The sequence below is a fragment of the Schistocerca gregaria genome, chromosome 7, assembly GCF_023897955.1.
Source record: "Schistocerca gregaria isolate iqSchGreg1 chromosome 7, iqSchGreg1.2, whole genome shotgun sequence".
NCBI lineage: Eukaryota > Metazoa > Arthropoda > Insecta > Orthoptera > Acrididae > Schistocerca > Schistocerca gregaria.
The window spans coordinates 368,022,921-368,048,860 of record NC_064926.1 but is presented as its reverse complement, the minus strand read 5'-3'; positions in this window follow the sequence as shown (position 1 = coordinate 368,048,860).

Here is a 25,940-nt window from a genome sequence, read left to right as displayed (position 1 = left end):
TTGTTCGTAGTATTCTCCATTAAAAAGAAAATACGTGGAAGTCAAGACATGCCTAAAAAATTCAGTGGTATTCTCGTCAAACCTCTGACCAATCAACTCTAGCGACTCTCGCAGGGGTACCATCGTAAACAAGGAAATGACGTCAAAACTCACCTGATATCTGACTCATCCAACCTGAAGCTATCAAGGTGTTTAACAAAATCCACGGAATTACGGATGTGATGAGGGCATTTACCCACATAAGGACTTAATATTCCCGTAAGGTATTTGGCCAACAAATATGTAGGTGCCCTGATGTTGCTGACAATGGGGCGTAATGGTACCCCCTCTTTGTGAACCTTCGGGAGTCCATATAGTCTAGGCGGTACCGGACCTTGGGGTAACAATTTCTTAGCGTCACCTTCCGGTAAATCTGCGTCCTTGAGAAGAACCCTCGTCTTGTTCTCCACCTTCTTTGTAGGGTCAACGCTGATCTTCCGGTAGGAATCGTCATTTAGCAGGCTCTGCATCTTATCAGTGTAGTCCTTACGGGAGACAACAACTGTAGCATTGCCTTTGTCAGCCGGCAAGACAACAATTTCAGAGCGTTCCCTCAGATCACGAATGGCCGCCCTCTCTTTACTGCTGATATTTGACTTCATCGGCTTGGATTTCGTCAACGCACAAGTTTCACGGCGTAGTTCCTCGGCTGATTCTGGCGGAAGTCGAGCTGCAACCTTTTCAACAGCACTAACAATTTCTGCGACCGGAGTGAACTTGGGGGTGGGAGCGAAGTTGAGACCTTTCTGCAAAACCGAGACCGCATCATCACTCAACACCATGCCACTCAAATTGATGACAGTCTTGCGCGGAACCTGTACAGATGGTTTGTCAAGGAGACGTGAGAACTTAGCTGTTTCACGTCCCGTAGCCTTCTTGTGGGCGGAATCAGCTGACACCCAGGTGACACCATCAATCCAATCCCAGGAAAAAGAAGTGAACTTAGTAGCCAGTTGCAAATGTAATTTGAGTAATTCCTGTGAGACAAACTCAAGGCTCCGGCGGGTGAATTGCACTCTCTCACGTACCAATGCGAGGCTGGCTCGTTTCTTGATTCTCTTGGCTGCTGCAGAATCGATGTGATGCATAACCTTAGCAAAATTTGGAACAACATTCTCGGAACGACATCTCTTTAGACAGGCAAGAGTACTTAGCAAACGACATCTACGGTGGTGCTACTTTTCAAATTTCTTCATGCTGCGATACATCTCCTCCCCGTAAGGGTGTATGATGTGATTCTTGAGTTTCTCCCGGCGTATTTGATAATCAAAATATCCACGGGTGTACTGCCGGTCTATAGTGTCCAACGGGCACAATATTTCGGCGATCAAACATGTCAACATCAACAGGTGAACTGACGGACTGAGCTCCTGTGAACGCGCCGGCACGGAGATCCGTACGCCATGGCTGCTCAGGGGGAACTGGGTTCGGTCGCGGCGACGGCCGATTTAAATACCCTTGACTTCCACGTATTTTCTTTTTAATGGAGAATACTACGAACAAACGGAAGGAGTCGCCATGGGTAGGCCACTCTCACCAGTGGTAGCGAATTTGTACATGGAGAACTTCGAGGAGGAAGCCCTGTCGTCATCCGAATGGAAACCTACTTGCTTTTTCCGTTACGTGGACGACACGTTCGTCATCTGGCCACATGGTATGGATAAACTCCTTGATTTCCTTACACATCTAAACTCCATACACCCCAACATCAAATTCACTATGGAGACTGAAACGGAGGGTAAATTACCTTTCCTTGATGTCTTGGTCAGGAGAAGGGCTGACGGCACCCTAGGTCATGGAGTGTATCGAAAGACAACACACACTGATCTGTATTTGCACGCAGACAGCTGCCACCACCCTTCACAGAGGAATGGGGTACTTAAAAGTCTAGTACATAGGGCGCGCACTATCTCTGACACAGAGAGTCTACCCCAGGAATTGGAACATCTGAGAACTGTATTTCGAAAAAATGGGTACTCAGAATGGCAGATCCAACGTGCTCTCCGCCCAACCACTGCATCACAACCTGTTGAGATGGATGAAGTCACGAGGGAGGAGGTAGGCACTGCATTTATTCCATACACAGGCGCACTCTCGGGGAAAATTGCCCGCATTCTGAAGAAACACAGGGTCGGAACTGTGTTTTGTCCTCCGAATAAAACTCGTGCACTGGTGGGGAGAGCCAAAGATGACCTCTGTTTGAGGAAGGCCGGCGTGTACCAGATTCCGTGTCAATGTGGCAAGTCGTATATTGGTCAGACGATGCGTACCGTCGAGGATCGATGCCATGAACACCAGAGGCACACTCGACTGATGTATCCGAGCAAGTCGGCGGACGTTGAACATTGCTTGTCGGAAAATCACGCTATGGAGTATGACCGCACGAGGATTCTGGTACAGACGTCGAGATACTGGAACAGCGTTGTTAGAGAGGCCATCGAAATTCGCACCAATGACGACCTCATAAACCGTGACTGTGGCTATAATCTTAGCAAGGCTTGAGAACCAGCGATTGGGTTAATCTAGAGTAAATCGAGCAAACGCATAGTTGTGACGACCACGGCGGACAGAGCCATCACACCCACGTCATCTCAGACGCCGTCGCAATCTGTTCCACCGCGCTACCCTGGCGCGGGGCGCGGACGGCGGAGGCAGCGCGCCGCGGGCGGAGGGTATTTAAATCTGCCACCGCAGCGACAGAACCCAGTTCCCCCTGAGCAGCCATAGCGTACCGATCTCCGTGCAGGCGAGTTCGCAGGAGCTCAGTCCGTCAGTTCACCTGATGATGGCGACATGTTTGGTCACCGAAATATTGTGCCCATTGAACACTATAGACCAGCAGTACACCCGTGGATATTTTGATTATTTCTGAAAGTATTTGTATGGAGTGTAGCCATGTATGGAAGTGAAACACGGACGATAAATAGTTTGGATAAGAATAGAATAGAAGCTTTCGAAATGTGGTGCAACAGAAGTATGCTGAAAATCAGATGGGTAGATCACATAACTAATGAGGAAGTATTGAATAGGATTGGGGAGAAGAGACGTTTGTGGCACAACTTGACTAGAAGAAGGGATCTGTTGGTAGGACATGTTCTGAGGCATCAAGGGATAACCAATTTAGTATTGGAGAGCAGCGTGGAGGGTAAAAATCGTATGGGGAGACCAAGAGATGAATACACTAAGCAGATTCAGAAGGATGTAGGTTGCAGTAGGTACTGGGAGATGAAGAAGCTTGCACAGGATAGAGTAGCATGGAGAGCTGCATCAAACCAGTCTCAGGACTGAAGATCACAACAACAACAGAAACTTTTGATTCGTATCTGCGCCAGGTCTCAGAGGAAACGAGCTGTTTCTTTAAGAAAGATAGAAAGATAGAAAGATTGAGTGGTACATTTCAGTTTTATTTGTAAGGTGATCTGCTTCAAGAAGCTTTCGTAACTTATGGATTTTGGCGTTTTCTCCTCTCCCTGTTTTCTTACTTTACGGCAAACTGAGTTCGCCACATTCCACTTCATTTAGAATTATTGAAGAGCTAATATCTCTGTTAGCATAACTTTCTTACGTATTTTTCATGAAAATGATACAATATAATCGTATTCAATTGCTGTTTCAAATTTTAAAAAAATTACAAAAGCTTTCAAATGTCTTCTGAAATATATTGCCTAAAAGTACAAACGAAACGAATCAGAAAATCTTTTGTTGCCCCTTATTACCTGTACGTGATTTCGAGCTCTGTTTTCCCAAATATTAGTATTGTTTCTTCAGAGCTGAACCTTTAGATGCTTTGTTTACATGTACAGCTGGAGCTGTAAGTAAAATGTTTCCACTTTCCCTGAAATCAGCAGTTAGGTTTTTACTTGTTACGCTGATTCATTCGTGACTTAAATATTTGTCTTCCGAAACTAGACCTCATGCTGGTCAATTTGATAATATATTTGTTTATTTCTCACTCTTCGTTTCGTTTTGAAAATTCGGGCAAAAATTCAGTTTGTAATGTATAGGGAGTCTTGTTTACGCTCTACTCAAACGTTTGACAAAAACAGTAAGAGACCTTAACGTAAATTTGTACGAGCTTGTACACAAGGAAAAATAAACTGTTGCAGATTTCAAGAAATCTCTCTTCTACTTACAAATTTCAAAGAACCGGTCACACATTAAATTAAACAAAAATTAGTCAGTTTTACTCCTAACGAAGATCTACTGGTGTGATGTAGTTTAACAAGGTACAAATAGTGATATTTACAACCGCCTAGAGATAGGTATCAAACTTACGTAACATACGGACGCAACATTCTCTTATTTCACTGCGTCTGCATTCCCTTACTCAGTTACGCTGGATGCGTTGCTTTATTTTTATACATTACCTACTTCATATGTTTCATAGACACAGGCGTACTCAGCAGAGTAATTGTATAATGTCAACAAAAAATGACTGTTAAAGTTTCATGTTTATAATAATCAGTGTATAAAATCTGTAATAAAAGATTGCCGCTTCTTTGCACTGATGTGTAACTCTCAGATTGAAGAATTGTTGAAAGAAGGGAAGTACAAACACCAGAAAATCAAGAGTGCAGTCTGGACAAACGACAATTAGAAAGTAAGCACACGACGTTTCGCATGTCGAACTGGAAGGCTCAGGAAACTTTTTAATGAGAATTAAAATGTGGTTAACACAGATACGGTGTTAAAACGAAACAAAGAAAAATTATGTCCCGTACACTGAAAAGACAAATAGCGAATTCCGAAAACTAAATGTCAGTACAAATATTTTCTAGATAGTAAGATGAAACAAAAAGACGTAAAATCACAGTATCAATAACACAGTAGTCTCAAAAATTTTATAACTCCAACATCAGAAACATCAGAACGTGTACGGCTGTTATTTTGTTAGTAATTTTGAAAACACTAAATCTTTCTCATTCTGCTTCTCTATTTGAGGCACAAGCTTGCAAAAAAAAGAAAAAAAAAGAAAGAAAAGAAAATAACCCTGCAACCTTACTCCCGTACAAATCCATACTGCACTCGAGAGGAGATGAAGACCTTGCCAGTTACCGACGGAGACGCTACCCTCTCGACATACCATCTGTTTCCTGGCGGTCCTGCTAGGAAATAATATCATTGTCAATTTATAAACCATCTATGTGAATCTCCGTCTTTTCTTGCTACCATCTCTCTTTGTAATATAACCCTATTATTTCTATTGCTAAAACCAGACAACTTCTTCTCCACGTTGAATCATTTTGCATCTTTGTCACTGGTTTCCCTATGATGTCATTCGCAAAGCACGTAATTATTTGTTTGTTTATTTGTCTGACCTAATATGATTCTAAGCCTCATCCCCTGGCTTACGTCGGACCATGTTTCACACATACAGTCCTATTTTAATATATTAGTTACCTAAGAAATAAAAATTTTAAAATGACAAATGGTGTTCAAGTAATTTGAGTGTCCATAGTCACAATATGAATAAATAACACTGACTGTGAAGTAATATAGTTAATACTGGCAGTATTTTACTTCTGCAGTAATAGTAATAATAATAATAACGACAGTAAAATCAGTAACGACAATGGCAGATATAAAAATAATTTGCTTTTGCACTAATTAGAGACATAGCGTGTTCTGGTGAAAGGAAATTTGCGATGACTGCACAGCTGAGTGTTATGGGAAATGAGGAAGATCTAATTGGAAAGAAGGATTTACTAGCGTGACAATTGTGTATAGGGTGTATGCTGTATATAAGCGTTATTGTTGATTTAGTAGAAATGCCATTAACTGTCATCTAAAGATGGAGATGTTATTCAATTTTCTAATGAGGGAGGTTATTTCCGAGTCCAGTTTCTGTTACTGAGAGAGAGGCTTGACGATGGATTGGAACAGAAACGATTTGGTTCTGATGGGAAGTGGTGTTTCTGCCTTGTTCAGTCAACAGCGTTTAGGTCAAAGAGAGGTGTGAAGGAAAATGTACGTTGATAACACGGTAGAGAAGGCCAAGAGTTTCGAAATCTCTGTGCTTGTCTTACACACTGGGTAGCTGTACATATAATGGTGAAATGTGATCAAAGACTCGAACTTCAGAGATCAAACGAACACACGCATCCATAAGCAGGCCCAGAAATCAGGAGCTTGCCTGAGAAAGGCCTATCAGTATATCGTTCCTGTAATCTGTAATTGGAAGTATGTGATTTTACAAGTTTTACAATTTTTAGGTCATGAGGGAAGAGTCATTTACATTTTTGCAGGACATGCAGAGGTTGATGTCTTCTCTCAGAATGCATGTAATGCTCAGCCCTGTTTAGATTTTCTTCTATTATTAGCCTACTCGTAGACCCTTTGCTGAGGAAGAGAAGTTTATACTTATTTCATTTCGATTTAACGATGGTTGGAATTCACGAGATTTCGGGCTAGTGTGTCTATCACGGCAGAGTCGCTTGGAGTTTGGATGGTTTGAGCTGTAACGCTACACCAGACGACCAGATTGATAGTGTGCACCGGTCGATAGCGACTCGTTTGCTGTCTTTCATTTCATTCCTTTTTCACTATGAAACTACTGGAAGTCATCAGCATAGTGTAGTATCTGTAGTAGGACAAAACTGATGACACCACACTTACATGAAAGGAAACGGATACAGGACCCAGTGCCATCAATCTCCGACTATGACGGGTGCCTGGCGAGCCTTAGCGTATGACCGAAATCACGGTATTTTACTTTGAGAAATATTTAGGCTGCCAAGTTTGGCACGTAAAATGCCGAAGCTGAAGATGTCAAATGCTTTGCTGAAGTCTAAGAAGCTCATAGTAGTCACCTCTTGTGCATCCATGGCTAGCTGCAGGTCATCTTTTGCCTTTATGAAGGCGATGTTGATCTGCAATGTTTACGGAAACTGCTTGGTATTCGCCAAGAAAATTGTTAGCAGTTAGCAGTTAGTTAGTTTGTTAGTTTTTCGTTGACTATATATTGTAATGCCTTGGACAGTGCAGGAAGCGTGTAAATGAGTCGGTAACAGGAAGATGCCGCGCAATGTCTTTTTTCTAGTAGTTGTTTAACTAATCCCTGTTTCCGAGCCTCATGGAAAACGCTTATGGCTAAGGCGTAGTCAATGATATCTGCAACAGTGCCCACTAGATTTGACGCCATAGTGTACAGTAGACGCTGATATCATAAGCATAACGGTATTGCAAGTAACATGCCTTGATTAGATTTTTTCGTGACTGCAGTCGTTTATCCTCAAAAGTAAGGAATGGGTCTCTGTTTAGTTTGTGATCCTTTAATTTTGTCTATTCCAAGACCACGCAAGTTTCACAGCCTGTCGATTTCTGTTGTTTACGTAATAAAATTGAACACATACAGCCGTCCTTTGTGAGATGGTAGCTGATCGTTGGCGACACGAAATCGTTGTTACGGTCTACGGAAACCAGTTCATAGATGTTGGCCACTGATGGCATCGTGTATACGACTCTAGTTAGCGCCCTCGGCGTCAGTTAAGGCCTGTAGATGGTGTACTGAATCACCGAAACTGGCAGCTATGTAATACATAACACCGAAAGGACGGCAGCAGGCGTTCCATTTTATTACACAAGTGAACGGCGTAAGCCCCTGAACCATTCAGTCAGAATAATGGACATACAAGAATTTCTGTTACTGGTTAGTGTATGGGAAATTACTTCATGTTAAGAAGACCAGTATTTCTTAAATAACATTTACTCATGACTATACATATTGTCATTAGTCTTATTCTTATGATCATTGTCGTTATGATTGCAAGTTAGTGAAGAGCTATAAAAATTGTACTGTTGAAAGACAGGGTATCTAGATAATTGTAAGAGAGGGAATGGAGACTTTAATCTTTCCAGATGACGAAAACGCTTAATTAAAAAAAGTTAACGTCTTTCTGTTACACTGACTACCTTCCTCGTTTGTGCTTTATTGATATTAAATACTTGTAACTTTCAGTTTCTGTCATTAACAATTTTGGTTCTAGAAGGTCGTCATGTTCTATTAACCTGACTTGTTTGGTCTTTCCGTTTTCACTTTCCGCTGATTACCTTTGTAAGACGTATGAATATTCAGTACCAATTTCACCAAAGGTGTTTTAAGCCATATTAACTATGACGTTAATAACGCAATGCACTATAAAACTCTGAGAAATAAGGAAGTACTTGTTCGTAGATGTCTCAAATCTGTCTTCTTACAAGACATGGTGTGCCAATCATTTAGTTCTGAAATCTGTTCCACTCAGTACAATGAAAAACCAGCTAAATCCGCTAATTTCAGTTTCTTTTTATTTACTCGGTGACTAGTTTCGGGCCGGGACCGACTTTCAAATCATCATAACAGACAGTCAAAACAATATTTTCGAAAATGCAGACACCATGTGTTATGAAGTTGAAATGCACTGTTACAGCGCTTATAGCGCTGTCCGTATGTCCTGTAAGTGTTCGTTTGCACTTCGTAATAAACGTTTTCTACATTTTCGGAAATACTATTTTGACTATCTGCTACGATGATTTGAAAATGTGTCGCGGCCCGAAACTAGTCATCGAGTAAATAAAAAAAAAAGTGAAATTTGTAGCTTTGGCTGCCTTTTCGTTGTACTGATTAACAGAAGTTGCTTACTTACAATTGTTGAAGCACGCTTGAACTTCGTAAAAATGGTTCATCACTGTTTTACAAAATTCACTGAACATTTCTTTACAGTATTACTGTTTTATTACGTATTTCATAAAAATGTTTCTACCATATTTATTTGCAGGTGCTACAACTTATCGTCTTACTACGAAGAGAATGTACATATATTACGTACAGCTTTAGTGATTTTCACTGTAAACGTTAGATACAATAACTGCTTATTTAGGTAACGTTTCTTTATCTACATTCATATCGAGCTATTTTCTCTTTAACGATTCCCTTTGTATTGTGTTAGATGATCAGGAGTTCGGTTTGTTGCTCACCGCTTTCTTCATTAAAATTGTCGTTAATATTAAAATCACAGTAGAAAATTATAACGTCTCGAACAACTATTTCATTTTTTTTTATCACAGATAAATGAGATACAATATTCTAGACGGTAGATAAATTATTTGAAGGTTAACAAAGGTGGCTAGTTCTCCCACCAGCAAGGACGGAATACACAACCAGACCACAGAGATCCTCCTTGACGTAATCGACAGAATATTGCTACAGATATTTAACCAGATAGAGATGAACGCTGAATTAACAGAGAACTGGACAACTCAATTAGTAGTCCCTATGCTGAAAACATATAGGAGACCTATTTCTCTTTCTTTGTGCTTAGGCACGACTTTACAGCGTTTGGTCAAATCAGTTAGCATTTGGGAAAGGCAGTGGCTAATTTAAATATCTGAACCTCTGATATCTATGGCGCCAGAAGAAGAAAATAAGTGAATGCCCAATGTAACCATCAGCCAACACATATGAACTAAGTTATCCGTCTTTTGGTACACGAACGCAGCTCCTAAGCGATGCTCAAAACGTAACACATGATCGCAAAAGTCTACGCAGAATATTAGTGGCCAATTGTTACTCCCACAAATCGATCCAGCAGCCATGGAAACATATAAAAGGAAGCGAGAGGACAAGATATTGCCACCTGTAGCTAGCACACGGTTACCTTACGTGACAAACATCAATGACAGGAATGGTAAACTGCTCCGCCGGAATAATGTCTAGCGTCCCTACCACAGCAGCTGCAAGATCCAGTATGTGCTGGGCCCTTCGAAGGACAAGACAGATGAATTACACACTGTGACACAAGGTGGACTGTTAGTGCTGAGACTTATGCAACTGTAAGACGGGCAGGTCAATAGCAATACGCATACTAGAGCGTGAGCGCTACATATGTATGGGACAGCTCATCAAGTCTGCACTAGCCGAACACCAACAAGGCTGCGACAAGGAAAACATATTTAACGAAACCTGCGTGCTGGCTAATTCGCCGGCTTTCATCAGAGAAGCCGTAGAAATTGTAGAATGTCTTAACAATATGAACAGAGAAGACAGATGCGCGCTTCCCAGATCTTGGCTGCCAGCTCACTGAGTCCAACAGGCTCCACCAAAAACATGAAACGCGGGCGCTACCGGCGAGTTACGGGCCTGCGCGGCCTAGGTCCAGCAGAAGGAAAACAGCAGCTCACGCCTCATTTGGCGATGAGCACCAATCATAGCAAACAGCGAAAGAAGCAACAGACAACAGCAGATCCCCATTTATCGACCTGTTTTTGAAAACTGTGACGTAACGTCATTTTAAATAACCAGTAATGAGAAAATATAATCGACTGTTAAAGCATGTCAGTGATCCCTAGAGAAGGGCACCGTAACTGTGGCCGAAACGTTGGCTTCTCAAGGATTGTCTTTCTTCGGTGTTTTTTGGCTCTGGAAGCCTACGCATCTACATAAGGAAAGAATGAGAATGTTACAGCTTTCTCTCTTGGTATTGTGGCTGCCTGTAATAATATTCACATAACGGCGTTGCTAACAAAGATGAAAACCACCGGAATTCCATCACAGCTGATTTACGGAAATGAAACTTATCTCTCCAGACGAAGCATATGTGTTCGCATTCGGAGTAAGTTAATAGGACCACGTTTTGTTACTACAGGTCTTCCACAAGAAGCTGCCCTCAGCCCTTTGTTCTTTGCACTTTATAGGCCCACTAACGAGCCCGAGAGAATTATTCCTGCCCCTGTGAAAATCCTCCAGTATGCACACGATATTTCTATTAATGTGTCGAACACCGATCTGGTTCAAAAATGGTTCAAATGGCTCTGGGCACTATGGGACTTAACATCTGTGGTCATCAGTCCCTAGAACTTAGAACTACTTAAACCTAACTAACCTAAGGACATCACACACATCCATTCCCGAGGCAGGATTCGAACCTGCGACCGTAGCAGTCCCGCGGTTCCGGACTGCTGAGCGCCTGAACCGCTAGACCACTGCGGCCGGCCACCGATCTGGTTCACGCTCTGTCCTATCTGTCAATGGCAGTGGACATACTGAAACAGACATTAAATAATTGAGGCCGAAATATTTATCCAAAATAATCGACAGTTGTTCCTTTCATAAAACGAACTGTACAAGGCTGTTTGAACAGTGTAAGACTCTCTGCTCACAAAATCCAAATAAAATCCCAGGCTAGATTTCTCAGCATTCTGTTTGTTTCAAGAATGAGTTAGAGACTTTGTATCAAAACTGTAGCCAGTACATCCAAAAAGAATGGTGGGGCTTACTCTAGTAGAATGCAAAAAAGCTTGGTGAGGGACCTACTACAGTATTCTCCTTCTTTACGCAGCGTGGTTATATGTTCCTCTATAGATTATGCATGCATGGTCTAACACAAAGCTGCTAAAATGTTCTTGGCACTACTGGATAAAATGCAAAACAAAATCCTTTGCGTTTGCCGTGGAGTTATGCTTTCTTGCCACACTAACACCCTCCTCCAGAGAGCAAGTCTCCTCATATTCGCAGAATGGGAAGACACAGTGGTTTCGTATCAAAAGGCGGTAAGAACTCTGGGAATAAGTGCAAAATATAAAGTACACTGAACTGAAGTCATTACAGTTTTGCTGTATGACCACCCCATATCTCATCACAACATTCCTGTAACATGTGTCGACTGTTCCATCAAAGGAAAATGATACGGGCCTCCACCTACATCGTACAAGGGAAGAAAGTGGGCACGATATACTCAAATCTATAATGACTGCCCAAAACTGAGTATGAGAAAACATATGGGTTGTGCTTTCCTCTGTTCACGTACTGCGGAGAAACGAAGTTTCAACTAACATGCGATTCTTCCATATTTCTCAGAGATACATTTGTCGTTGTGCATGCAGTAAAATAGGCATGATTCCTCATAAACCCTAATACAGTAATAATCATCGACTCACAAAATGTTCTGAAATCAATAACTTACAGGAATTGAAACTAGTAAACATACTCTCGACATAGTGGTCTCTAGCATCAAGCTAAGAAGGCTGGATAAATTGTAGTATTTGTATGGGTTAAATGTAATTCTAGCATTAAATACAATGCAAGGCAAATCAACTAGCGAAAGTTCTTTAACTTCAAACATTCTGAGGCCCTAACTTAAGTTCCTACTACGCACAGATAAAGAAAACAGAATGTTCGAATTTGTGAACAGCTCAAAATGTAATTTCATTAATCACTTGAAAGCCGCTAAGGTAACGGTTCGATAATGAATGGACGCTTTCGAAACTAGTCACAATTTGTCGAAATTTTCATTGTAACTGAGAAGGTAAAATAAAGAAACAATAAGATGTGTTGATCTTACTGATGACATAATGTTGGAATTCAACAAAAGTTTTGAAATCTATTAAACAAACCCGTTACTCTGGATGTACGTGTTATTAACGGAATGAAGGTTGGAATATATTTAATGCTCGAGAACGATATTAGAAGTGAGACACAAAGGCACGACAGGCATTGGCTACGACCGGGCATCGACTGAAATCAATAAAGAGAACTGAAAATTTGTGCCGTGTCAATATTCTGACCAAGGTCTCTTGTTTACTAGATAGCTGCTCTGACCAGTAAGCGAACAGGACACAGTCTTAATCGCTACACCACGGACTATCATAGCACGTCTCCCGTCAGACCAAAAGTCTCAGCTTATCCACACACTACTAAAGTAGTGTTTAGTTGGTACTCGAGGGAAATTCTTTGTGTATGTGTGTGTGTGTGTGTGTGTGTGTGTGTGTGTATGAGTGTTTTCCAAAAGAACAGATATCGCACAGATATAATATTAGCAGAATTTTGCCGTAGCCTTCAAATGGTGATAAATTAACAGTCTTTGTCAATGTTTTATACTGTAGCAACAGCGTGAATATAACACGCGTCACTTTTTTTCAACTTGTGATAACCGTGTTCTATCACTTTATAATATAAGAGTTATGTCGTACGTCTTACAAAATTATGAGCGTATTTCGTTTACGCATGAAAGGATAAACAGCGGTCACAGTAACAAGAAGTTTACACAAAGGCCTAAACATAAACGACGTTCTTTTACGCCCACAGGGAGTCGCGATATTCACGGGACTGTGTTAGTTCAGGTGAGAAGAAAAATTTAATTTCCATCAGACAGGAAGAATTATTTTTGCTGGTTTGCGCCGAAAGCTACCTGGCGCTGCTACATTATAATTTTTACTTGGATAACTTCTTTCCCGAGGTTTTATTTTTGTGATATTTCCTTTTCCTCTTCCTGTGATCGTAGTTCTGCAAGTTCCGTTCAACAAAAGTTCCGTTCTAAAATGTACTGCCTCGGAATAACAGACACTTCCAGTTTTCGGGTTTCTGACCTCGTTTGGCAGCTCTTTAGCAAATTGTACAAAGAATGGGAGAATAATAATCGGTATGTAAACCCTACTGGAAACAACCTAAAATTTTCTGTCTGTCTACCTGTCTCCCTCCCTCTCTCTCTCTCTCTCTCTCTCTCTCTCTCTCTCTCTCTCTTTCTCTGTCTTCCACTTGCTCTAACCATGCCTTTGTCTCTACCAGCCTCTACCTTAAGTTCCCTTATTTTTCTTCCCACATACCCTCGCCCTGCATTGTGTTTACACGTGATCAGTATTTATAAGTTGTAAGATCTCCTGACTCGCATTGACCGGATTTCTGGTCAACAAATATATACTTTCATTTTGACTACTAGGAATGACTGCAGAAAGACAAACCATTAAATAAAATGAATCTGCTTCTACTTTTACTCTTAAGTGCCAGAAAATTTTTATTTAAGTTACGACACCGCATATGCAGACAAAGTACCGAGTTCCTAAATAGACCGACACTGAAACGTCTACGAGTGTCAGGATGCATAACGTAACAAAACTCCCAAAATATCCATAACTTAGAATCTGGATTAGTCTATATATGAGACATAAAAATTGTTTGAGATTAAATAAACGATCTAGAAATTTATTTCTTTCAACAAACAATCCAAATGTTGTGGACAGTAAGCAAGTACAACAAGAAAAAATCGTTTCCCAGTGTACTGTTACATCATTAATCACAGTAAAATCACCCAGGTAACAGATAGATCCAATGTAACAAGAAATAACCTTTCGTTGCGAGTACGTGAGTCTCCAGAAAATTAAACAAACAGTTTTTACAGAGGCGTATGTGCAACAGACAATGGCATTATGAATGAAAACGAGCACTTGAAGACTGATTACTGAGAAAGCTCAGTAAATCGATACATGGTAGTGTTGTAAGAGTGCGTGATATAATTTGACGTATAAATTATCTAAACATCATTGCCAGTGTTAACAGGCAAGGTATTGTATTGTGCATCAAAGTAAAATAACGTAACTTAGTGGAATAACGATATTAACTGTGGAATAGAAGGAAAGTGCAGATTTGGTTTCAGCAGTGAACACGTAAGAAAATTTCAAGGCTGGAATGCGATGAGAAATAATAAATTAATACTATACACAGTGAATGTGAGATTCTACACTTAGAGTTCATCCATTTTTCTCTACGTTCTCCGAGCAAATCTGAGAAATAAATTGTGATTTAATTTCTCCGTTGTTTGTCTCTTGAAAATACGAACTGATTCTTACGAGAAATCAGTTCTGTCATTTATAAGTAACACTGTAGTTACTGAAACATCTCGTAGCACGAACGTTTTATTTTAGTACTGGTTTATTATCCAACGTGAGCTCTACTGACGATAGAGTGCGGTTCAAAGCAATGATATAAACCTGCATTTGATACCATCTCTACGGGAAATACACTTTACAACTAGGTGACTCGGGCATACCTAGCAATTCCGCAGAATATTCCTTAGTTAAAGATATCGCTGTGAGGTATGTGAAAGAATCCCTTTCAGAACGTATTACTCAGTTCTAACTTTAAAAGTAGTCAAGGTAGTGAAAACAGGATTTAAACGTATGAAACTACGAGTACTTGCATACATTCACGCTCTTCGTATATATCATAGCGCCATCTATAATGTCATTTTTAGAGTGACCGTCCACGTCGGTTGCGACTACAAGGCTACAGAACAATGAGACCTGCGCAACAAAATGTATTCCTAAGACTGTCCCGAGATTTCAGGACTGCTACGATGTTTCTTAGAGCATTTTCAGCCGATATAATAGTCAGATACAATGATAGACCAAAACATGGTCACGTACCTACTACGGAGCGGTTGTTTGTGGACACAGATATGGCCATCACACGATTGCTTCGAGTTCGGGCCACGTGAATTTGAAGACTAACACATCAACGTGAGTTCATTAACGTGCTCCTCAAATCGTTGAAGCACCATTTGTGTGCCTTGCAAAGTTATCCCGACGTAAGGTACTATCACAGGGACCCAGACGCATCGGTATATGCTGTTATTATCGGGGAAGTCTCAAGCTTGAATATATACTGGTAGTCCACAATACTGTTGACGTAGCTAACAACTGTCGTGGTGGCTTGTATTACCACTACAGGCCTCATGGAAGCACAGGTGAATGTCCGGCGTAGCACAATACAGCCCCCTAGCGGCTTTTGTTCGAGGCGCGGTGCATGCTTCGGCAGTTGTTCAGCTAGATAATGGCATAACTTGAGGTGATCATCGACCTGTGGCAATGAGAAACGTGATTCATGTTTCCAGTTGTTTACAGACCATTCTCGATGAACCCATGCCCACTACAGTCATCACTGATGACTATGAGTCAAAGAGGCAACAATCTTCAATAATGTGCGCTGAAAGTTGTTCGCCCAAATACTTGTGCCTCAACCAGCATTGTCCTCTGTCAGCAGATATGCCGCAGAGCGGTGCCTATCTTACTGTACAAAGGAGGATCGCCTCCGGACTCGATGTTTTGGTCAGGAAATGTAGATGTTGAACTACCTGTCACGCACTCGTCGTTTCACCGTCATGCAACCACTTTCCATTGATGTCCACGAGATTGGTACGAGAACAACAGACTGTCTTCGTTTTTCCGAGATGAGCGTTCGTAAGTGCCGGACCGTAGCGATTTACTCTCTTGCCAGAGTCACTCATATCGACTATTTCCTAATTAACGGTCTGCATCGCCGACAAAATGATTCTCTATTCATCTCTGCACCGCTTATATTATTTCATTACTATGTGAAGCACACGCACCAGAAGGCCATTCATTACCGCGGTGAGAAGTGGTTATAAACTCTTGTCTCATCAATCTAACTGCTACATCCTAGTACCTACAGAATGGTTATATAGACAGCGTTAATGTAGTTACAGGTTCAAGAATAATGGGCAAGGTCAGCTTAAACCTATGGAAAATGAAGGAGGTAGTTTGAAAATGCACTGTATTGAAAAATATGCCGTGTGATAAGCTCAGCCTGGATCAATTTATCTCAGTCATATAGTCAACTTGTAAAATAAAATAAAATAAAAATAAAATAAAAGAACTTGTAAAATAAAAGGTAGGGGTAATAAGCTACACCGCTGACGAGTAGTTAGTTCATGGAAGAAGTGATAGTGTCGTGTAAACCAGAGACCTATGGATACTGTTTATTTAATATCACCTCATGTTATGACTGCACCCGAGACTGGATTCCTCAAGTTTTACGACGGTCAAGGGGCCCGAAGATAGTGTAATGTAACACCGAAGTCTTCACATTATTTAGTAAGAACAGCGACCTGTCTTAAAAGACATCACATATCAGCTGCAAAATTCCAGTCGCATACAATTTTATCTACAAAGTAATTATTGTTACTGCGGATATATACATAAGCGCGGCCGTGCAGACCTTCAGCCATTAGTTTTCTTCTTTTTTTTTTAAAAAAAAAAGAAATCTTTATTCTAAACACAATACAATAATCATACATTATAACATAATACCTAAGCTAATTAGTGGGTCTTACAATTCGATTTACAGTTGCAGTTGCGTATTTTCTTAAGAAGCTTTTACTATCGATAAGGTTGGTATTTTTAACTATTCTACTCTACAAATATACAAAAAGCTATAATCACTGCTGCGTTACAGGTGTGCCAGCATACCTTATAAACCTATGGTTACTGGCCTGCCCACCGAGCTAATCCCAATGGGGTTGCCCCTGGCACTGGACTGGCCTAAATTACTTAAGCTCACCGCAGTCCCTATCGTGTTAGTCGTTCCTAATTGATACCTACGTTCTGTTCTAAAGCTACTAGAACCTAATACCTAATAAGTAGGTTCTGTTGTCAGTTCGGTGTTGGTGACACATCTGCCTCCCTGATGCAGGAGCGCGGTGGATCTCGACCGTAACGGCGATCGCCCATTCCGCACCCGGCAGTACTGGGCAGGTGCATCTCGGTCTTAGTTAGTTCTTTTCATTCAGAATAATTGTGGTCCCTTATAAAGTGCCTCAGGTTCTTTTGTGATGCCTCGTTTGCCAAAGTGTTAAGTATCAGGAAGGCATCGTCGCGTCTTAAGTGTCATGGATGGGTAGTTGTTGCCTTAGTTCGGTTGCCACATCATATGTCGGGCAGTCGTAGATCACGTGAGCATGAGTACCTTCTGCAGCGCCACAGTCACACCCGAGTGTAGCCCGTTCCCGAAAACGACATAAATATATCGGATATGGTCCATGTCCTGAAAGGACGTGCAACAGACCCCTACTCGGCTTGAAGTACCCCGCCTGTAATCTTTGTATAACGTCAGGAAAGAGCTGATAAACCCTCCGCCCTGTTTCTTCATTTTCCAATGAGTCTTCCCATAGCTCCTACCCTCTTCTTCTGACTGAAAATTTGTCTCCCACCCCTACCCACATAACTTCCAGTCCTTTCAACTTTTCCCTTCGTTACCCAGTGACATGATGCCCATTCACGCATTCTAAGCCCCATCAACCCCAGTAATGCGAGCCAGTAGTTCTTCTGTACGCCCCAACTGAGCGTGACACCATATCCCACTGCACCCTCCTCACAGCCATGACCAGCCATAGTGAGCTTGACGCCCAAATTACCGCCTCATATCCTACTATAGAGATTAATATTCTGTTGTGGCAAAATCTGGGAGAGGGAACCTTACGTGCCCTATGCTAATTGGATTATTTAAAACATCTAAATATCGTTGGGCTACGGCATATATTTAGGCTATATATTTCCATTTTTCATCAGTAACTACCCAATGATATCGAGGCTCGCGGCGGCGAAGAACTGGTGTTCCCTCTATCCTCACAGTGGATCAAGCATTAGCTCCCCAAACACTCAGTTTAGTGACGTTAAAATTTTTATACACGCTACACAGATCGAGTGGTTACAACTAAAATGCAGCAACTGATAGAAGTACAACGTGGGTTTTAAGTGTCGTTTGACAGCGAAACTTGGTAGATGCTCTTACACGTTAACGCAAAATCCATTTACGCAGAAAAAATATTAGTTCCAATTTTGGTCACCAGATGCAAATCAGGAGCTGTGAAAGCAGGAAAGACATGTAGAAATATTTCGATGTGTAACGGATTAAAATGGGACGTGGGCAAAAGTCTCAAACAATAAATTGAAAAAGGCATAACGTTGATTTTATTCTTTGTTCTGTACGAGCTCCGGAGATATGAACATTGTGCTGAACAGCGGCAGATTTGCACCTGGTAGCCAAAATTGGAACTAACTTTTTTTCAACTTAGTTCCGTTCTGCATTAAAGTATTAGCATATGCGAATATTCTATAAATTACATCGGACACTGGACCTCCTTGAGTACCTGCCTCGTACAGTGCACCCATCTGTCTCCTCACAGCCACTCCGAACTTTGAGCAGCGATGTCAAAGACGACGCGTCTGGAGTCTCGGAATCCGCACGCGCCGTGCGGCGGCCGCCGCGTTTATGAGTGCGAATTTGCGTTGCTAAGCACCGCTCCTCGCCGCTCGGCTCTGCTGTGCAACGCGCCCTCCTACTCGTACTGCGGCAATTGGCCCCACGCGGCGTGAGCGGGCACAAACAGAGGACAGCGCGGCGCCGCCGTCTCCCTAATTGGGTAATTAAAGCGAAACGTGTGCTAACGAAAGCGCGATTGCAGACATCAGACTGGGTAATTTCATTTCTGCAGGCAGCTAGGGTGCGTCCCGGCGCTGACGACACACCGCGCCGTTCGCATCGCGTCGCCAAAGCTGTTGATGATCCCAGCGCAGCAGTTGCCATCCAACACCGACATTAGTGCTTCGGCGGATGTTATCGAGGTGGGGCCAGCGTTTCGCGCACCAGACTGTATTTGCGGATGTGGCGCCAGCAGAAGCGCCGCTCTCAATTTCCGCCTTCTCCCCAGGCTGTTCTGCTTTTATGCCCATGCATGTTATATAAACACTACTCGCGGGTGATTTGTGGCCGACACTTGTTGCTACTGCCGTTTACTTAACGTCTCCCTCGGTTTGTTTATCACTGCAACTTTAGTAAAAAGGATGTACTGAGATATTATTCAGTGTTCAAAACTTTAACTACGCTGATATTCAAAACTTAAGAAAGAAGATAACTTTCACAAGACGTGTCACTGCAAATAAAATAGCTCTGATGAAAGTTGTACCATACGTAGAGTGAAATCTCACAGTATAATACGAGGGTTCAATGAAAAGTAATGCCTCCACTCTCGGTAATTGAGTTCGGATGGTAATATTTTAATAAATGTAATGCAGAAACAATCCTTAATATGTGATCTTTAATTGCCAATATTAACTTTTCCACATAATCACCAGCCAACTGGGTACATTTCTGCCAACGATGAACAAGTCTTCTGAAGCCGTCACGGAAGAAGTCGGCACACTGTTTCCGTAACCACCGCCTCACAGTTCTCTCATCAGAAGCATATTGATGACTCCGGAGATCGTATTTCATTATTGGGAACAGATGGAAGTCTGACGGTGCTAAATCTGGACTGTATGCAGGATGCTGTGCGATGGTGAGATTCAGTTTCTGAAGTTCTGGTGTGGTGGCACGTGAAGTATGCAGTTTGGCATTGTCATGCTGCAGAAAGTTATTTCCCTTTTTCTTTCGGGCCCTTGTTAGACGTCGTTTCAGAGTTCGCAGCGTTGTGATGTAACGCTCTGAATTAATTGTTGTTCCACGATCAAGGAAATCAACATCGATAACACCATCTGCGTCCCAGAACGGTGTGGCCATGATTTTTCCAGTTGAGGGCTGGGTCTAGAAATTCTTTTCCTGGGACGTCTTTATGTCGAAATTCCATAGACTGACGTCTTGTCTCTGAGTCTTAATGGTGTACCCACGTTTCGTCTCCGTTACACAATTGAAGGGAGAATGGCGTTATCTCCATTCTCGTAAAGCGAGAGCAGTTCCTGGCAAATTTCAAGTCCGTGCGTTTTCATTTCCGGTGTCAGCATCCAGGGTACGCAACGCGTAAAGATCTTCCGATAGCCAAGGGCAGCAATAAGGTGACCAACACGTTCTTGTGAAGTGCTGATTGTGCTTGCACTTGCTCTCTGAGTGATACGACAATCGCCCTCAATCAATCTATCAACATTTTGCTTCTGAAACTCAGTGGTTGCTGTTAAAGGACATCCGACTCTTTGTTTGTCACGCAGGTCAGATTTCCGCCTCAACATCTTTAAACATACTCGCCCAACGACGCACAGTACACACATCAACACAACTACCATAAGCTGCTTTCATTCTCCGATGAATCTCCGCTAGAGTGACACCTTCTGCTGCCAATAATTCAATGACTGCATGTTGCTTAGACCGCACTGAGCGACCGTCCGCGCAGATTTCCATACTTTACCTTAAAAGCACAAAATTTCAATGCTAAGGCTTCCCGCCAACTGGAGCTGTAGAGAAGAGGCTACGGAACAAACCAGTAAGTGCCACATACTAGTGGTGCCAACTGTTGAAGAATTTCGAAGGTGGAGGCATTACTTTTAAGTCAACCATAGTACATAAGGTAACTGAAACAAATACGCAATGAGAGGAACAGAAGTTATTCAAAGACAATAATTACACCCATGTCATTACGATTTCTGATGGTCACTGGACATTACAAAAGGCGGGACATGGTTCTTAACAGAGTACACGAGCTCCACATCCGGCAATGCGTGTTCTGCAACATGCTCTCAGCTGATCTCTGGGTTTGTAAAGAGTTCTTGAAGTAGGGCATTTCTTTCCACCACCAGTGTGGTAGACAAATGTTGGATGGTCGATGGTTCATGTGGACAGTGCTGCAGTACGTCTCCCATAAGCATCCCTCAGGAGCTCGATGATGTGGGGGGAACGGGCAGGCCAGCCTACTAGCTGGATATTCTGCCAAAAGCTCCACCACCGATGAGGTCGCGCATTGTCATCAGTTAATATGAAGTCAGAGCCGAAAGCACCTCTGAAAAGATACACAAGGGGAATGTGTACAGTGTCATAATAACGTTCACTGCTGAGTGTTCAAAGGTCAGTATCCCCATTGAACATTATGCCTTCCCACACCTAATACCTGAATGATGGTCGACAATGTTCCTTGATGCATTACTTGTGTCCACCTCTGGCCATATGAAACCACGTCAGACCGTATCTACTCCCATCCGAGAAGGCCACTTGACACCACTCCTCGATGGTCCTGTCCACATGCTCTTGGAACCATCGCTGACCGTTCCACTGATCTGCGGGCGTCAATGAAACACAACGTACTGGTCATCGGCGAAATAAATAACACCCATGCAGTCGCCATGACAGTTCGGAGAATGTGCTTCCTTGCCTTCCATTTTAGTTATATGTGGTATGACGTGTGTCCCTTGCTGCTTGCTCTACAACGTAGTGGTCATTTCCTGTTCTAGTCGACTGTGATCGACCACCTCCTCTTCTTTGGGGAGCAGTGCGGGTGGTTCGAAACGCTCCCCAAGCACTTGAAACGATGCCGTAAGTAATACCAGAGTCATATACACTCGTCACATTTCGTCCTTCTTCCAATTTCTTGAGGATTCTTCCCCGCCTAACGTCATCCACATGTTGTACCAGGCTCAAGCTGCTGCTGACGATGATGATGTTTCGTTTATGGAGGAGGAGATTAGTATTTAACGTCCCGTCGACAACGAGGTCATTAGAGACGGAGCGCAAGCTCAGGTGAGGGAAGGATGCGGAAGGAAATCGGCCGTGCCCTTTCAAAGGAACAATCCCGGCATTTGCCTGAAGCGATTTAGGGAAATCACAGAAAACCTAAATCAGGATGGCCAGAGATGGGATTGAACCATCGTCCTCCCGAATACGAGTCCAGTTTGCTAAACACTTGGTTTCTGGGGCGCTCAAATGCCTCGTTATCAGCCCCGTAAAACGTCTCAATGTTTACTCAGTCCAATCTGGCCACATCCATGAATGATGATGAAATAATGGCGGCAACACAAACACTCAGTCTCCGAGTGAAGAAAATCCCCAACCCGCCTTGGAATCGAACCCAGAACCCCCTGATCCAGAGGTAGCAACGATAGTCATAAGACCACCAGCTGAGGACAGGGTCATGCTGTTATGAAGAATGTTACCACAGTGCACCGTAACTGATCACTGATTGACATACACTGTCTTCTTCCGTTGCTTAAACTTCCTTGTGTCGCAGTGCCCATTTGGCTCTAATCGCGCTGGCCTCACGCCGTGTGACATTCAGCTTTCTGTGCACGACAGGGAGTTCTCTGGTCACAAACTCTCTAACTTTTTATTCATTTCCACGGATTTGTTAATATTTTATGTTACTTTCTTTATCTCGTCCTTAAGTTTTACATAGCAGTGTAATATAATTTTTTCCTGCGTTCCGTGAGAATTCACAAATAAACAGGACTAGCACACAGGCACTCGATCTTCTTATCACTGTCGCATAATTTTAAACTTCACTTCTTTATTCTTTTACCTCTGTGGAATTTGATTAAATTGCAACATCGGTGCACAAAAATTAAATTATTTTCATGAGTAGAACCGGTCTAGCTGTCAATTGCTGTCGCTGTAAGATATGTATTATGAATCGAAGCATCCTCAGGACAAGCGATTGTTGCTCCATAATTCGACATAAGAATCCTTTCCTTGATAACTGACAGCCCATCAAATTGTCTTTTAGTCTAAAATTTAATTTTAAAAGTACATTTTATCGATGAATGACTGTCTATATCCAGTATCTCTGTTTAGTGATATAAGAAACTGTGGTGAAGAAATTAAAAAATGACATCGTACAACGATCCCCACTTGTTAAACTTACTAAGATTTGGCAGAATCGGACACTATTCAAAACCACATAGATGTACTTGAATTGAATTATAGGTGTTCCCTATGTTCTCGAACAGCTGCGAGACGGGTACCGCGAAAGCTAGTGACAAGAGCGAAACTGATGCTGTCGAGATGTAGTGTTAGTGGAAAAAATTACGTGTACCATCGACAGAAAAAAGTAGGTAATGCTCCCATGCTTCCAGTGCTTCCGTAGCATCACAAGAACTGGCTCTTTATCTATCAGCTAAAGAACCTTCCAGTTCCTGGAAAACATTGTGAGAAGGGGATAATTAAAGAAAAAGATAATCTTCCAAGACAAGATCGAAGGCAGAACAGTACGAGGAAGCGCAGGCACTACATTGAACAGCCAAAAAAACTAGTATAGGCATGCCTTTTCAAATACAGAGATGTGTAAACAGGACGAATAGGGCGATGTGATCGGCAACATCTATATAAGGCAAGTGTCTACCGTAGTTAAAATGTATGTGAATTTCTAAGGAACCAAACTGCTCAGCCACACACACACACACACACACACACACACACACACACACACACACCCTTGCTCGAGGGAGGACACTGCTACAATGGCAGGTTATCAAAATTTAAGTGAGTTTGAACGTAGTGTTATAGTAGGCGCACAACAATGAGACGCAGCATCTCCGAGGCAGCAATGAAATCGGAGTTGTTGCATACGACCATGACACGAGTGTACTGCGGATATCAGAAATCCCATAAAACATCAAATCTCCGGAAAAACATCCTGCAAGAACGGGACGAACGATGACTGGAAAGAACAACATTTCCGCATATTGATACAGATTTCAGTGCCGGGTCATCAACATGTGTCAGCGTGTGAACCATTCAACGAAACTTCATCGAGATGGGGTTTCGGGGCCGAAGGCCCACTCCTGTACCATTGTTGACTGCACGAAACAAAAGCTCTACACCTCTCCTGGGCCCGTTTAAACCAACACTGGACTGTTGACGACTGGAAACATGTTGCCTGGTCGGGCGAGTCCCGTTTCAAATTGTATCGAACGGATGGACGTGTATGGGTGTGAAGAAAACCTTATGAATCCATGGACCCTGCATGTCAGCAGGGGACTGTTGAAGCTGGTGGAGGTTCTGTAATGGGGTGGGGCGTGTGCAGTTGGAATGATATGGAACGCTTGATACGTCTAGATGCAACTCTGACAGATAACACGCACATAAGCGTCATGTCTGATCATGTCCATTGTGCATTCCGATGGAATTGGGCAATTCCAGCAGAACAATGCAACACCCCACAAGACCAGAATTTCTGCAGAGTGGCTTCAGGAACACCCTCCTCAGTTTAAAGGCATCCGCTGGCCACCAGACTACCCAGACATTAACGTTATTGAGCATATCTGGGAGGCCTTGAAACGCGATGTTCAGAACTGATATCGACCCCCTCGTACTCATACGGACCTATGGACTATCTATTGACAGCCCTACGCAATTCATGGTGTCAATTCCCTCCATCACAGTGGAGTGCATACCACGTCCTGTTGCAGCATTTTTGAGTGTTTGCGAGGGCCCGACACGATACTAAGCAGGTGTACTAGTTTGTTTGCCTCTTCTGTATCGAGCGATGACGGGCACACTGTTCACATCATAGTAACAAGACCTGAAGACCAGTGTGGATGAATGTATCTAGTCGAAGATTAATTTACTTAATAAAATATTAAGAAAATTATGTCTTCCAGTATCAAGTACCTAAACGGTACGATATGACATTTCTAAATTTTAACAATTATCAAGGTCCAGCTATTGATATACCTAGTCATTTCGATGCCGCCTCGAACTATCTTATCAATACTTTTTATCCGTTTTCAGGCAGAGCCATTATCACAACGGTCATCCATTTCCCATAACTTAGGTCAGTTACAAATATGATATGATTAATCACTCTTATTCTCTTTTCTCGTACCTGTGCAGGCCCTTACAGATATCACAATATATAATGTATCTTTCCTGGTAATCGATACTGTAGAAAGCGAGGTCCCTGTTATCGCAAGAAGCTGCTACTACGCGGATTTGTAGGTCCGATAGGCAATAATGTCTCTATCAACAAAAGTTTCAAGTCCAGGTACGTTAGGAACTCCAGTACCTCCACGTACAATGGCTACAGTGAGTCAACCATTCCCATGATCAAATGTATCATTAATGTCAATACTAAAATTAAGTCTACAACCACAGAAAACACAAGGTCCGTCGACAAGTGCAGTAGCAGCAACACTCTTCACTGGTATGCGGTTCTTCTTGTCCCGAGCTGTTGTGGTGAACTCGATGTTCTCGATGGTTTTATAAACTGTCTGTTTAGAACGCTGAAAATATCAAATATAAGGAGTCAAGCGTGTTCTGATTACGGTGTTAACAAAGAGGATATTAAACTGCCTACAAAGGCAAAACAATCAATAATGTCTGGATGTGGGTGCGGGAGGCAATGGAATCCACTGAAATGAACAGACACGGTACGTATGCACAAGACGTATGGCCTGTAATTGGAACCTTGTCAATATGATCTTTCGACTCCCATAAGTATGCGTCCATTCATGTTGTGGAAGAGGAGAGTTAACTACGAGAGAAAGATTGTTTATCCAACGAAAGGATAAACAACGAGACAGGATACAACCCCTCGCTCACCGATAGATCTGTACCTACAGATTGGAAAATTGCGCAGGTCGCACCAGTGTTCAAGAAGGGT